This window comes from Saccopteryx bilineata, chromosome 9 (genome assembly GCF_036850765.1).
Source record: "Saccopteryx bilineata isolate mSacBil1 chromosome 9, mSacBil1_pri_phased_curated, whole genome shotgun sequence".
NCBI classification, from domain to species: Eukaryota; Metazoa; Chordata; class Mammalia; order Chiroptera; family Emballonuridae; genus Saccopteryx; species Saccopteryx bilineata.
In genome coordinates this window covers 77069438-77083343 of record NC_089498.1, presented here as the reverse complement: position 1 = coordinate 77083343, position 13906 = coordinate 77069438, and the positions used below count along the sequence as shown (strand labels likewise).

The following is a 13906-nucleotide window of genomic DNA, read 5'->3' as shown; positions in this document are numbered from 1 at the left end:
ATAGAACAAGGGATAGAAAACTTGTTTGAAGAAATCATAGCTGAAAACTTCCCTAAATTGATGAAGAAAAAAGTCACACAAGTTCAAGAGGCACAGTCCCATTAAATAGAAACCCAAGGAAGCATACACCAAGACATATCGTAATTAAAATACCAAAGTTAAGAGACAAAGAAAGAATTCTAAAAGCTGCAAGAGAAAAGCAGTTAAATAGCCACAGAGGAGCCCCCATAAGAATGACATCTGACTTCTCAACAGAAACACTTAAGGCCAGAAGGGGTTGGCAAAATATTCAGAGATGCAAAACAAGAACCTACAACTAAGATGTCTTCCAGAAAGGCTATCATTTAAAATAGAAGGAGAAATAAAAAGCTTCCCAGACAAAAAACACTCAAGGAATTCATTACAACCAAACCAATGCTGCAAGAAATGTTAAGGGGCCTGTTGTAATCAGAGGAAAGAAAAAACTCTTAAAAGAGGAATGTAGATTTAAAGAATAAAATGGCAATAAATAACTACATATCAATAATAACCTTAAATGTAAATGGATTAAATGCTACAATCGACATAAGTTAGCTGCATGGATAACAAGACAGGACCTGTACATATACTGTCTATAAGAGACCCACTCAAAACAAAATATACACATAGACTGAAAGTGAAAGGGTGGAAAAAAATATTTGATGCAAATGGAAATGAAAAAAAAAGCTGGGGTAGCAATACTTATATCTGACAAAATAGACTTTAAAACAAAGGCTATAGTAAGGGATAATGAAGGTCACTACATAATGATAAAGGGAGCAATCCAACAGAAGACTATAACCATTATAAATATCTACATGCCTAATATAGGAACACCTAAATATATAAAGCAGATTTTGATGGACATAAAGGGCAAAATCATCAGCAAAACTATAATAGTAGGGGACTTTAATACCCCTCTAACATCAAGGGATAGATTCTCCAGAAAGAAAATTAACAAAGAATCAGTGGCCTTAAATGACACACTAGATCTACTGAATTTAATAGATATATTCAGAACCTTTCACCCCAAAGTAGCAGAATATACATTCTTTTCCAGTGCTCATGGTACATTCTCTAGGGTAGACCACATGAGAGGACACAAAACAAGTCTCAATAAATTTAAGAATATTGAAATCATATTAAGCATCTTCTCTGATCACAATGGCATGAAATTAGAATCAACTATAATTAAAAAAATGAAAAACATTCAAACACTTGGAGGCTAAATAGCATGTTATTAAATAATGAATGGGTTAACAATGAGATCACGGAAGAAATAAAAAATTTCCTTGAAACAAATGAAAATGAACATACAACTCAAAATCTATGGGACACAGCAAAAGCAGTCCTGAGAGGGAAGTTCACAGCGCTACAGGCATACCTTAAGAAGCAAGAAAAAGCTCAAATAAGCAACTTATTAGATCTGCATCTAAAAGAACTAGAAAAAGAAATAAAGCCCAGAGGAAGTAGAAGGAAGGAAATAATAAAGATCAGAGCAGAAATAAATGACATAGAAGCTAAAAATACAATATAGAAGATCAATGAGACCAAGAGCTGGTTCTTTGAAAAGATAAATAAGATTGATGAACCTTTAACCAGATTCACCAAGAAAAAAGAGAGATGACTCAAATAAAATAAAAAATGAGAGTGGAGAAGTAACAACTGATACCATAGAAATACAAAAGACTGTAATAAAATACTATGAAACTCTGTATGCCAGTAAACTGGAGAGTCTAGGTGAAATAAATAAATTCCTTGAAACATATAATCTTCAAAAACTCAATCTGGAAGAATCAGAAAACCTAAACAGACCGATAACAACAAATGAAATTAAAACAGTTATCCAAAAACTCCCAACAAACAGAAGTCCTGAACCAGATGACATCACAGGCGAATTTTAACAAATATTCAAAGAAGACCTAACACCTATCCTTCTCAAGCTATTTCAAAAAATTCAAGAACAGGGAAGACTTCCAAGCTCCTTTTATGAAGCGAGCATAATCCTCATTCCAAAACCAGGTAAGGACACTACAAAGAAAGAAAACTACTTCCAAGCTCCTTTTATGAAGCGAGCATAATCCTCATTCCAAAACCAGGTAAGGACACTACAAAGAAAGAAAACTATAAGCCAATATCCCTGATGAACCTAGATGCTAAAATTCTCAACAAAATATTAGCAAACCGAATCCAGCAATACATGAAAAAAATCATACATCATGATCAAGTGGGATTTATTTTGGGGAGGCAAGGCTGGTACAATATTCGCAAACCAATCAATGTGATTTATCACATAAACAAAAGGAAGGATAAAAAACACATGATAATATCAATAGATGCAGAAAAAGCATTTGATAAAATCCAGCACCCATTTATGATCAAACCTCTCAGCAAAGTGGGAATATAGGGAACATATCTCAACATGTTAAAGGCCATCTATGACAAACCCACAGCCAACATCATACTCAATGGGAAAAAATTAAAAGCAATCCCCTTACAATTAAGAACAAGACAGGGTTGCCCCCTTTCACCTCTCTTATTCAACATAGTTCTGGAAGTCCTAGCCATAGCAATCAGACTAAAAGAAGGAATAAAAGGCATCCAAATTGGAAAAGAAGAAGTAAAACTATCATTATTTGCTGATGACATGATACTGTACAGAGAAAACCCTAAAGTCTCAGTCAAAAAATTACTAAACCTAATAAACGAATTTGGCAGGATATAAAATTAATATTCAGAAATCAGTGGCATTTTTATACACCAATAATGAACTGTCTGAAAGAGAAATTAAGAAAACAGTCCCCTTCACTATTGCAACAAAAAAAATAAAGTACCTAGGAGAAAATTTAACCAAGGAGGTTAAAGACTTGTACTCGGAAAACTATAAAACACTGATAAAAGAAATCAAGGGAGATACATACAAGTGGAAGCACATACCGTGTTCATGGTTAGGAAGAACAAACATCATTAAAATGTTCATATTACCCAAAGCAATCTATAAATTCAAAGCAATTCCTATTAAAATACCAATGGAGGCCCTAGCCGGTTGGCTCAGCGGTAGAGCGTCGGCCTGGCGTGCAGGGGACCCGGGTTCGATTCCCGGCCAGGGCACATAGGAGAGGCGCCCATTTGCTTCTCCACCCCTCCCCCCTCCTTCCTCTCTGTCTCTCTCTTCCCCTCCTGCAGCCAAGGCTCCACTGGAGCAAAGATGGCCCGGGCGCTGGGGATGGCTCCTTGGCCTCTGCCCCAGGCGCTAGAGTGGCTCTGGTTGCGGCAGAGCGACCCCCCGGAGGGGCAGAGCATCGCCCCCTGGTGGGCAGAGCTTCGCCCCTGGTGGGCGTGCCAGGTGGATCCCGGTCGGGCGCATGCGGGAGTCTGTCTGACTGTCTCTCCCCGTTTCCAGCTTCAGAAAAATACAAAAAAAACCACAATGGAATACTTCAAAAATATAGAACAAATATTCCAAAAATTTATACGGAGCCAAAAAAAGAACATGAATAACCTCAGCCATCTTGAAAAAATAATAATGCGGGTGGTATCACACTTCCTGATATCAAGTTATACTACAAGGCCATTGTACTCAAAACAGCTTGGTACTGGCATAAGAACAGGCATACAGATCAATGAAACAGAACAGAGAACCCAGAAATAAACCTACACCTTTATGCCAATTGATATTTGACAAAGGAGGTAAGAGCATGCAGTGGAGTAAAGACAGTTTCTTTAATAAATGGTGTTGGAAAAATTGGACAGCTACCTTCAAAAAAAAAAATGAAACAAGACCATCAACTTACACCATTCACAAAAATGAACTCAAAATGGATAAAAGACTTAAGTGTAAGTTGTGAAACCATAAGTATATATATTAGAAGAAAACATAGGCAGTAAGCTCTCTGACATCTCTCATAACAATATGTTTACTGATTTATCTCCAGGGGCAAGTGAAATAAAGGACAGGATGAACAAACGGGAGTGTATCAAGCTAAAAAGCTTCTGCATAGCAAAAGACAATATGAACAAAATAAAAAGACAACCCACACAATGGGAGATTATATTCGCCAATACCTCTGATAAGGGGTTAATAACCAAAATTTATAAAGAACTTTTAAAACTCAACACCAGAAAGGTAAACAATCCAATTTAAAAAATGGTAAAAAGAACTAAACAGACACTTCTCCAAAAGAACATAGAGAGAAGAAAAAGAAAAAAAGAAAAGACACACAGATGGCCAATAGGCATATGAAAAAATGTTCAACATCACTAATCATCAGAGAAATGCAAATTGAAACCACAATGTGATACCACCTCCTACCTGTCAGAATGGCGCTCATTAACAAAACAACGCACAATAAGTGCTGGGGAGGATTTGGAGAAAAGGGAACCCCCTGCACTGCTGGTGGGAATGCAGAATTGTGCAGCCACTGTGGAGAATTGTATTGGGTTTCCTCAAAAAATTTAAAATGGGACTTGGGTGACGTCACGGAAATGGCGCCGTGAGAAGCGCGTCCGACAGTTCTCCCCTAAATCACAACAAATTTATCAAATAGAAACAGAAAAATTTATCCTCGGAGCACTCCGGAGTTCCACACAAACTGAAAGCAAAAGGACTGTTATCACTTGAATCTGAGAGACGAGGGTGTGGAGGAAGCTACCACAGCGACGCTCATTCAAGCCACCAGGGAGTGCGCCTGTGGTGAGTCAGCCCATATACTTGGGAACCGCAAGCAGCTGCGAGCGGCTGACCGCGAGCTGCCGCGAACCCCCGCGAAACGCCACCGCGAGCGGCCGCCACAAGACGCCGCGCGCGCCCGGTCCGGTTGAGCACTGCTGACGTTCCCAGCGGCCCGCACAATGCGAGTGGGGGTCGCCGGCCACCGGTGCCCGGAGCGCCACATTCGCGCGCGTGCCTTGGGCATTCCACGCGCCCAGGGCGCCCTACTGGCCCGCACACCCAGGGGGCTCCATTATCCTGCCCTTGGTGCGGTCCAGCCGCCAGCGGCGGGGCAAGCGGGAGAGGCTTGGGAGATTCTCTCCGTGGGCGGGGAACCTCACTCAGCCATTCAAGCTAACAATCAAGTGTTGGGGGAGGGGCGCGCGCACGCAGCCTAAAACACCTTCAGAAACACAGCTGCGACCCAATCACTGAAATTAGCTTAACCCATAAAATCTGCGCACCCTTGGTTCTAATTGATAAGATCTCTCTCAGTTCAGCGATCCAAGACAAGAGGCGTGATATTTTTTAGTGCCTCTCGCTAAAGGGGCGGGGGCAACTTCTGATTGATAGAGCCTCCATATTCAGGGATAAACATTAACAAGAAGGACTTGGCAGATAATAAGGTCTATACTACACTAGTCATAAGCAGAGACTAGTGCCTCTTCTTCCCTGCAAAAACAGGCTACAAAGTGTGGAAAGCCTGGGTTGAGAGGTCCAACTAAATGATAGGCGCTGAACAGTCACCTTGACAACAATTGACTCCCACCCCCGCCTGATTACACTGGAGGCCCTGACTCTCAGAGCCTTTCCCAAAGCCTTGCACTGAGTGGGGATAGAGTGGGGATTTCCCAGCTCTTTGAGCCTCTTACTCCCCAGGCAGAAGCAGTTGCAGCCTTATAGCTGGATCACTAGGCTGCTAATTCAGAAAGGGGGGACTAGGAGAGAGAATCCAGGAAAGCAAACTCTCTCATCGTTGGACCCTGCAAACGCCAACAAGCCTTTACTTCCAGCAAGACTAAAGCCAATTATATGACATTGCCATAGAATCCCATCAACTGCAAATCCCTACCTAAGAGTGACACAGGGGCAGAGCCTGGGGTACAGAGTCACCGACTAGGAAGAGGGAGAGAAAAGAAAAAGGAAGAAGTTAACCTCTCAAAATCAAGAAAAACCCACAGACTTTACAACTTGATCCACTAATTTTTTGTTGTTGTTGTTGTTGTTGTTTGTTTCTTCTATCTTTTTGCCTTTATTTCCTCCACCTCGGTCCTTCTATTCTCTTCCCATCTTATGCTTCCCCTTTCTTGAACTACACTACCCATGAGTGTTGCATTTTATTTTTCTTCTTCATCCTCACCCTCCTTTAAGGTTATACTCCAAAACACTTAACTCTCACTCTCTCTTCTTTTGTTTTTTTTTTTTGTCTTGCTTTATTTTGTTTTTTTCTCCTCCTATTTTATTTCTTCCTTCGTTTTTCTCTTTTTCTTATTTTTTCCTTTCTATTCGTTTTTTCTTTTCTCATTTTACTTTCCTCCCATATAATCCTCAATCACGAACAAATTAGTTAATTTGAGACTCAAGGCTTTTTTTTTGGCTTTATTTCTCTTTTTTGCTTTTGTTTTTATTTTTTTTTCTCTTGTTTGTTTATTTTTGTGGCATTTTGGGTCCTCCCAACCCAAGGTCTCCATTGTATTTAGTCTTCGCTCCACTTAATACAACAGATTTTTACTTATTATTTTTCTTCTTTATTATTCTTTTTTGGTCCTTTTTTCTGATTCCCTCTTATCCCTCTCATTATATCTCTTAGTTGACCATCACTTACAAGCAAATCATCTTATGCTTGTCTAAGATTTTCTTCCTTTTTTTTTTTTTTTTTTTTTTTGATTTAGTAGGTCCCTACTCCCTTTTTTTGCCCTTTGAACTCTTCACCCCAAATCAGGCCCTCCATTATAGGCACGATATTTCCCTGAGGAGGGGAGAGGAGAGAAAGAGAAGAGAGAAAAAAAGGGGGAAATAATAAATTATTACTGTTTTTTTTTTGTGGGGTGTTTTACCTTTTTTTTTTTTTCTTTTTACTCTTTATTAATTCTAATTAGTGCTATCAATAAGACTACCCTCAGATGCCGATAAGAAAGAGGAAATCGAATATTATGGATACAAAAGAAAGAGAGGTAACACAAATAGATGTGGAAAAATCTATGGAGAAAAGACTTAACATATTGGAAGCCTTGGAGCTAAATGACAGAGAATTTAAAATAGAAATCTTAAAAATACTCAGAGATATACAAGAAAACACAGAAAGGCAATATAGGGAGATCAGAAAACAACTCAATGAACACAAAGAATATATTACCAAGGAAATTGAAACTATAAAAACAAATCAAACAGAAATGAAAAACTCAATTCACGAGCTGAAAAACGAGGTAACAAGCTTAGCTAACAGAACAGCCCAGATTGAAGATAGGATTAGTGAAATAGAAGACAAACAACTTGAGGCACAACAGAGAGAAGAAGAAAGAGACTCAAAAATAATAAAAAATGAGAAAGCCCTACAGGAATTGTCTGACTCCATCAGAAAGAATAACATAAGAATAATAGGTATATCAGAGGGAGAAGAGAAAGAAAATGGAATGGAGAATATACTCAAACAAATAATAGACGAGAACTTTCCAAGCCTGTGCAAGGAACTAAAGCCTCAAATTCAAGAAGCAAACAGAACACCAAGTTTTCTTAACCCCAACAAACCCACTCCAAGGCACATCATAATAAAGATGACACAAACCAATGACAAAGAAAAAATTCTCAAGGCAGCCAGGGAAAAGAAGAGTACAACATATAAAGGAAGGCCTATTAGATTATCATCAGATTTCTCAGCAGAAACTCTACAAGCTAGAAGAGAGTGGACCCCAATATTTAAAGCCCTGAAAGAGAGGAACTTTCAGCCAAGAATACTATACCCATCAAAGCTATCCTTCAAGTATGAAGGAGATATAAAAACATTCACAAATACAGAAAAGATGAGAGAATTTATCAACAGAAAGCCCGCACTCCAGGAAATACTAAGGGGGGTTTTCCAACCAGATTCAAAGAACAAAAGAAAACAACACCACAAGTAACAGCTCCACCAAGAACACAATAAAACCAAACTTAAACTGTGACAACAAAGGAAAAAAAGGGGGGAGAGGATGGAGATTAACAGTAGCAAAGGATGATGAAGTGCAGAAATACTTATAAGATAGGGTACTACAATGAATATGGTAGGTACCCTTTTCATTACTTAATGGTAACCACCCTTAAAAAAACCACCACAAAAACACTTGACTTAAAAAAGGTAGCAACAGAGGAAAGAAGTATGGAACACAAACAAACAAAAACAAATGATAGAAAAACAAAAGAGAAGAATCAAACTAGATACAAAACTAACAGAAAGCAATTTATAAAATGGCAGTAGGGAACCCACAAGTATCAATAATTACACTAAATGTAAATGGATTAAACTTACCAATAAAAAGACACAGACTAGCAGAATGAATTAAAAAAGAAAATCCAACTATATGCTGCCTATAAGAAACACATCTAAGCAACAAGGATAAAAACAAATTCAAGGTGAAAGGCTGGAAAACAATACTCCAAGCAAACAACACCCAAAAAAAAGCAGGTGTAGCAATACTCATATCTAATAATGCTGACTACAAGACAGAAAAAGTACTCAGAGACAAAAATGGTCATTTCATAATGATTAAGGGGAAGTTGAATCAAGAAGACATAACAATCCTTAATATATATGCACCAAACCAAGGAGCACCAAAATATATAAGACAGCTACTTATTGACCTTAAAACAAAAACTAACAAAAATACAATCATACTTGGAGACCTCAATACACCGCTGACGGCTCTAGATCGGTCATCCAAACAGAGAATCAATAAAGATATAGTGGCCTTAAACGAAATACTAGAACACCTGGATATGATAGACATCTATAGGACACTTCATCCCAAAGCGACAGAGTATACATTTTTCTCTAGTGTACATGGAACATTCTCAAGAATTGACCATATGTTGGGCCACAAAGACAATATCAGCAAATTTAGAAAAATTGAAATTGTACCAAGCATATTTTCTGATCATAAAGCCTTGAAACTAGAATTCAACTGCAAAAAAGAGGGGGGGAAAACCCACAAAAATGTGGAAACTAAACAACATACTTCTAAAAAATGAATGGGTCAAAGAAGAAATAAGCGCAGAGATCAAAAGATATATACAGACAAATGAAAATGAAAATACGACATATCAGAATCTCTGGGATGCAGCAAAAGCAGTAATAAGAGGAAAGTTCATATCACTTCAGGCCTATATGAACAAACAAGAGAGAGCCGAAGTAAACCACTTAACTTCACACCTTAAGGAACTAGAAAAAGAAGAACAAAGATAACCCAAAACCAGCCGAAGAAAGGAGATAATAAAAATCAGAGCAGAAATAAATGAAATAGAGAACAGAAAAACTATAGAAAAAATCAATAAAACAAGGAGCTGGTTCTTTGAAAAGATCAACAAAATTGACAAACCCTTAGCAAGACTCACCAAGGAAAAAAGACACAGGACTCAAATAAATAAAATCCAAAATGAAAGAGGAGAGATCACCACAGACATCATAGAAATACAAAGAATTATTGTAGAATACTATGAAAAATTATATGCCACCAAATACAACAATCTAGAAGAAATGGATAAATTCCTAGAACAATACAACCTTCCTAGACTGAGTCATGAAGAAGCAGAAAGCCTAAACAGACCAATCAGTAGGGAGGAAATAGAAAAAACTATTAAAAACCTCCACAAAAATAAAAGTCCAGGCCCAGACGGTTATACTAGTGAATTCTATCAAACATTCAAAGAAGACTTGGTTCCTATTCTACTCAAAGTCTTCCAAAAAATTGAAGAAGAAGCAATACTTCCAAACACATTTTTTGAGGCCAACATAACCCTCATACCAAAACCTGGCAAGGATGGCACAAAGAAAGAAAACTACAGACCAATATCTCTAATGAATACAGATGCTAAAATACTAAACAAAATACTGGCAAACCGAATACAACAACATATTAAAAAAATAATACATCATGATCAAGTGGGATTCATCCCAGAATCTCAAGGATGGTTCAACATACGCAAAACGGTTAATGTAATACACCATATCAACAAAACAAAGAACAAAAACCACATGATCTTATCAATAGATGCAGAAAAGGCTTTTGATAAAATACAACACAATTTTATGTTTAAGACTCTCAACAAAATGGGTATAGAAGGAAAATATCTCAACATGATAAAGGCCATATATGATAAACCATCAGCCAACATCCTATTAAACGGCATAAAACTGAGGACTTTCTACCTTAAATCAGGAACAAGACAGGGTTGTCCACTCTCTCCACTCTTATTCAACGTGGTGCTAGAAGTTCTGGCCAGAGCAATCAGACAAGACAAAGAAATAAAAGGCATCCATATCGGAAAAGAAGAAGTAAAGCTATCACTTTTTGCTGATGATATGATCCTATACATCGAAAACCCGAAGGACTCCACAAAAAGATTATTAGAAACAATAAACCAATACAGTAAGGTCGCAGGATACAAAATTAACATACAAAAGTCCATAGCCTTTCTATATGCCAACAATGAAATATTAGAAAACGAACTCAAAAAAATAATCCCCTTCACGATTGCAACAAAAAAAATAAAATACCTAGGAATAAACATAACAAAGAACGTAAAGGACCTATATAATGAAAATTACAAAGCATTGTTAAGGGAAATCGAAAAAGATACAATGAGATGGAAAAATATTCCTTGTTCCTGGATAGGAAGAATAAATATAATCAAAATGGCCATATTACCCAAAGCAATATACAAATTTAATGCAATTCCCATCAAAATCCCTATGAGATTTTTTAAAGAAATGGAACAAAAAATCATCAGATTTATATGGAACTATAAAAAACCCCAAATAGCCAAAACAATCCTAAGGAAAAAGAATGAAGCTGGGGGCATTACAATACCTGACTTTAAACTATATTATAGGGCCACGATAATCAAAACAGCATGGTATTGGCAAAAAAATAGACACTCAGACCAATGGAACAGAATAGAAAGCCCAGAAATAAAACCACATATATATGGTCAAATAATCTTTGATAAAGGGGCCAACAACACACAATGGAGAAAAGAAAGCCTCTTCAACAAATGGTGTTGGGAAAACTGGAAAGCCACATGCAAAAGAATGAAACTCGACTACAGCCTGTCCCCGTGTACTAAAATTAATTCAAAATGGATCAAAGACCTAAATATAAGACCTGAAACAATAAAGTACATAGAAGAAGACATAGGTACTAAAATCATGGACCTGGGTTTTAAAGAACATTTTATGAACTTGACTCCAATGGCAAGAGAAGTGAAGGCAAAGATAAATGAATGGGACTACATCAGAATTAAAAGTTTTTGCTCAGCAAGAGAAACTGATATCAAAATAAACAGACAGCCAACTATATGGGAACTGATATTTTCAAACGACAGCTCAGATAAGGGCCTAATATCCAAAATTTACAAAGAACTCATAAAACTCAACAACAAACAAACAAACAATCCAATAAAAAAATGGGAAGAGGACATGAACAGACACTTCTCCCAGGAAGAGATACAAATGGCCAACAGATATATGAAAAGATGCTCAGCTTCATTAGTTATTAGAGAAATGCAAATCAAAACTACAATGAGATACCACCTCACTCCTGTTAGATTAGCTATTATCAACAAGACGGGTAATAGCAAATGTTGGAGAGGCTGTGGAGAAAAAGGAACCCTCATTCACTGTTGGTGGGACTGTAAAGTAGTACAACCATTATGGAGGAAAGTATGGTGGTTCCTCAAAAAACTGCAAATAGAACTACCTTATGACCCAGCAATCCCTCTACTGGGTATATACCCCAAAACCTCAGAAACATTGATACGTGAAGACACATGTAGCCCCATGTTCATTGCAGCACTGTTCACAGTGGCCAAGACATGGAAACAACCAAAAAGCCCTTCAATAGAAGACTGGATAAAGAAGATGTGACACATATACACTATGGAATACTACTCAGCCATAAGAAATGATGACATCAGATCATTTACAGCAAAATGGTGGGATCTTGATAACATTATAAGGAGTGAAATAAGCAAATCAGAAAAAACCAAGAAATACATGATTCCATACATTGGTGGAACATAAAAATGAGACTAAGAGACATGGACAAGAGTGTGGTGGTTACCCAGGGTGGGGGGGGGGGAGGGAGGACATGCGAGGGAGGGAGGGAGGGAGAGAGTTAGGGGGAGGGGGAGGGGCACAGAGAACTAGATGGAGGGTGACGGAGGACAATCTGACTTTGGGCGAGGGGTTTGCAACATAATTTGATGACAAAATAACCTAGACATGTTTTCTTTGAATATATGTACCCTGATTTATTAATGTCATCCCATTACCATTAATAAAAATTTATTAAAAAAAAAAAAAAAATTTAAAATGGAACTGCCTTTTGACCCAGCTATCCCACTTTTAGGAATATATCCTATGAATATACCAAATCACTGATTCAAAAGAAGAAATGCACCCTCATGTTTATTGCAGCATTGTTTACAATAGCCAAGATCTGGAAACAGCCCAAGTGTCCTTTAGTGGACGACTGGATTAAAAAGCAGTGGTACATATACACAATAAAATACTATGTGGCCATGAAAAAGAAGGAAATATTACCTTTTGCGACAGCATGGATGGACCTGGAGACTATTATGCTAAGTGAAATAAGCCAGGCAGAGAAAGACAAATATCACATGATCTCACATATATGCAGAATCTAATGAACAAAGTGAACCGAGGAATGGAATAGAGGCAGAGGCAGAGTCACAGGGAACAGAGGGACAGTGTCAGAGGGAAGGGTGATAAGGGGATAAGATCAGCAAAGGTAAAGGGATTTTTGAAATTATATATACATAACACAGAGATTTAAATAGCAGGACAGCAAATCCTAGAGGGAAGGGGGGTATAAAGGGGGGTATAAAGGGGAACACGGGAGTGGGGTTTGAGGGAGTTATATTTGGTGGGACACTTGAATCATGTAAACACATTAAATTAAAATTAGTTAAAAAAGAAAAAAAACTACAATGCCATTATATATTAAAAATATGGAAATAATAACTTCAGTTTTTAAATATCAACATACTATACAATTATTATTTTGACTAATGCTTTAAAAGCCAAGTATAGGATTAATTTTACAAACATATACAAACTGTATTTACTATGTAAAATTAATTTGCAAAGCATTACATGTTAAGTGTTGGTATAAATTTAAATTAGTTTCTCCAGTTGAAAACTCCCTGACCTGGTCCGGTTTTACAGCTGAATAATCTAAGCAGGATACTACATTTAAAATTTTGCTAAAAGGGAAACATAGAACTTTTAATTACCACTCAACAATTAAGCTTTTTAAAAAAATTATTGACTTTAGAGAGGGAAGAGGAAGAGAAAAAGAGATTGGTCTGACATTTCACTTATTTATAAATTCACCAATTGATTCTTGTATCTGCCCTGACCGAGGACTAAACCTGCATCCTTGCCATACCAGGATGACACCCTAACCAACTGAGCTACCCAGCCAGGGCAACAATTAAACTTAATAAAATATTTATATTACATGAAAATTAATAAAAATACTTCTATTCCTCATTCTGACTCAGAAGTTAGAAAATAACTTGATAATTTTTCACTTGTAATCAATGGTAGCAGTTATAGTTAAAAAAACACAAATATATAATCTTATCACTTAAGACTGTGGTAATACAATTGGTTCCTCTGTTAGGAAAAGAGTAAATCAATTCTCTTTCAAATATATTTCTGTTCATCCATATACCAATTGATTACTGAGTATATATCTGTTTATGTTCAATTAAATAAATAAAAATAAGAGTAATATGCATAAATATATTTATGAAAATAACTATATTACAAAGTCAGAATAGTCTTGATTTATAAAAAAATTTTAAAAATTGAGACCTTAGCAAAATTTTGATAAAAATGGTTACTTAATAAAAGCAAACCCTTGTGGTATCTGCTGCTAAACTCTACTTTGATAGTAA

General features: G+C 37.0%; 1 protein-coding gene across 2 annotated transcripts in view; it reads right to left on the bottom strand.

The window, feature by feature from the left end:
• ADK (adenosine kinase) overlaps positions 1-13906 on the bottom strand; it is a 721185-nt gene that overhangs the window by 375953 nt on the left and 331326 nt on the right. The window lies entirely within an intron of this gene.